The 2,888-nt window shown below is 37.9% G+C and overlaps 1 pseudogene; it reads left to right on the top strand.

Annotated features, from left to right (window-relative positions):
• The first annotated feature begins 522 nt into the window (after positions 1–522).
• LOC100948860 lies at positions 523–1,082 on the top strand (annotated as a pseudogene).
• The last annotated feature ends 1,806 nt before the right edge of the window (positions 1,083–2,888 follow it).

Raw genomic sequence — 2,888 nt, 5'->3', positions numbered from 1 at the left:
ACAGCCGAGGCAGCTGAAAGGCAATGAGTCCTCAGTGGAACGTGGCATCCTGGATGGGATCCAGGCACAAGGGGCTGCAGGTGGTCACTGGGGAAATCTGAAAGTATGGGTTTTACTTAATAATAACGTATCAACGTCAGCTCTTTAACTATAATGAATGTTCCTCACTAATGTAAGGTGTTAATAATAGTGAAAACTGGTTCGGGCCCGCCCCTTCCCGGTCGGTGGCCTCCGGCCGCCTGGAACCCCTGGAGTCATAGCGCCTAGTTCCGCGCACCGCAGCAGTGGGCCAGACTGGTTGCTGCACCTCTGGTCCTTTTGGAATAAATCATGGGATTGAGCTGCATTCAGATGTGGTGCAATATGCCAAGGAAAAACTGGAGAGCTTCATCAAAAATAGCGCTGGCTTTGATAAATTTGAGCTCTGTGAACCAGCATTTGTGGTTGGTAACTGCCTCCAGATAGCATCTGATAGTCATCAGTATGATCGAATTTACTGTGGAGCTGGAGTCCAGAAAGACCATGAAAATATTGCTAAAAGTTGGAGGCATCCTAGTCATGCCTATAGAGGACCAGTTAACACAGATTATGCGACCTGGACAAAACACTTGAGAAAGGAAAAATATCCTTGCTGTTGCATTTGCTCCACTTGTGCAACCAAGTAAGAATGATAATGGCAAGGCAGATTCTGTGGGACTCCCTCCCTGTGCTGTCAGGAATCTACAGGACTTGGCTCGGATTTAGGACGCACACTGAGAAATTCCATAAATGATGAGATGCAGGCCAAGGGGATTCCTCAGAGGGCTCCACCTAAAAGGAAAAGAAAGAGTTAAACAGAGAATTAACACTTGTGTATTTGTGGGTAACCAGCTGATTCCTCAGCCTCTAGACAGTGAGGAGGATGAAAAAATGGAAGAAGATAACAGAAGAGGAAGAGAAGGAAGCCAGGGAAGCCGCGAGGCCAGAGGAGCCTCCTCAGAATCTACTGAGAGAGAAAATCATGAAGCTGCCCCCCTCCCTGGATCTTTAAAAGCTTACTTGACATATTTTAGAGACAAATAACTTAGATCAAGAAGATAAGAATGCCAAATGATAATTCCTTTAGTCTTGAAAATGCAGCGTTAGTTAGGAGTTAAGAGAGAAGTATTTCTTGCATCAGAGTGAATTGTGGTGGAAAAAAGCATAACTTGTTTCTGTCGGTAACAAAAATGATGTACTCAGTGATTAAAAAAAAATTCCCTTTTATAAAATGTATTTTTCTTGAAATCTTGGGAAAATGCTGTTTTAACTCAGTGATTTCAAAGCAGAATGCAGCAAAAGCCAAGGCTTTGTGTACTACAGATCTTTTTCTGATTCCTTACAGATTTGTGGTGGTATGGGTTAGATTTAATTTTATATAAAATTAAATAATTGTTCAGCTTATATAATCTGATCCGAGTTGCAGTTTGCATTTCCTCTATGAAGCTGTTATCTAATGAGGAAGTCAAAAGCTTTGTTAGATCCATTACCTTTTGTTGCAATTACTATTGCTGAGTTGCTACAGATATATTCTGGGCAATATATGAGTGCAATAATACTACAAAATATTGAATAAGTTAGCTTTAACCCTACTCCCACAAATTTCATGAGATTTTACAGCCCTGCTACTTTTGCTTTCCAATCTTTTGCCAAAAAATGTAGGTTAAAAAAAATCTGCTTCCCTCATAGAGATTTTAAGAGCACAGCAAGTTACTATTACAGTACAAAGTATATACTTAATGCAGCTCTTAGTTTGTGTGGACCCTTTACATTTTCAGTTTTTAAAAATGAAGTTAACTCTATAGAAGACAGTATGTCTAGGATTTTTTTTTTCTGTAGTAGACCATATAAAGTATTTGGTTTAAAAAAAAATCATTGTTGTGTGATTGAAGGAGCAGGAATGATGACCAGGTTCCTGGATGGCTCTAGGCAGCACGGGGCCACAGCAGGGGTAGTCAGCAGATGCACTTTAGCAGACAGAACTTCTAGTTCATCTGAATTTTGTCTTTGATAAGGTAGGGCTATGGGATCTTGCTAGTATGAGAAATATTCACAGAAACTGTATGTAGATATCTTTTGTTTTGAAAGTGTGAATCAGAACCTTTAAGTATACTCTTTGGGACCTATGCCACATTCATTTAACTTCTTCCCATTTTTTGATATTTCTTTTGGTAAAATTATAATAGTTTTCATTTTTTGCTTGATATCACATACTTAATCTATCATTTGAGCTTTGTTGTAGCTTATCGGTAATAAAACAGGTAGTAAATGCCATTATTCATTTACTTTCCTAGTAAGGCCTGATGGCGGTCATTCCTTGTTAAGAAAGTATACTATGTAACATATTTACTACTTAATGTTCATCGATTCTATGTTTCTTAAAGGGAAAATCTGAAAGTATCTCTTGCTACCTAGCATTGCTATTACAATAGTTGTTCAGATTTGCTTAAGGAAACCCAATCAACATATTTTTAAAGGATATCATTTCTCTGCTAAACCAGATGTATCGTTTCAAAAATCTCAGCTTCAACAATTCCACATATTTAAAAACAAGTGTTTTAAATATTCCAACCACGAAAGTTTTCCAAGTAACTGAGGATATTTTAGTAATGTGAAAGATAATTTCATGGAAAGTATTTGTTTTCTACCTGTGGCTGGGGGCGGGGTGTGGGATGGGGTATCTCTACACTTTGTACTAAGTGTAGCCCTACATTATATTATTAAGAAATGCCCCATCTAATTTCTATCTCAAAGAAAAAAATGAGTTTCGTATTATTGTAATCTGTTAGAAATGTTCATTTTAGAAAAAAATAATAATAGTGAAAACTGGATGGTAGGGTATATGGAAATTCTTTCTACTATCTTTCTAA

Source organism: Otolemur garnettii, unplaced genomic scaffold (assembly GCF_000181295.1).
Source record: "Otolemur garnettii isolate 467f Iridium unplaced genomic scaffold, OtoGar3 scaffold00001, whole genome shotgun sequence".
In the NCBI taxonomy this organism is placed as follows: domain Eukaryota; kingdom Metazoa; phylum Chordata; class Mammalia; order Primates; family Galagidae; genus Otolemur; species Otolemur garnettii.
This window is presented reverse-complemented; position numbering and strand designations above follow the sequence as displayed.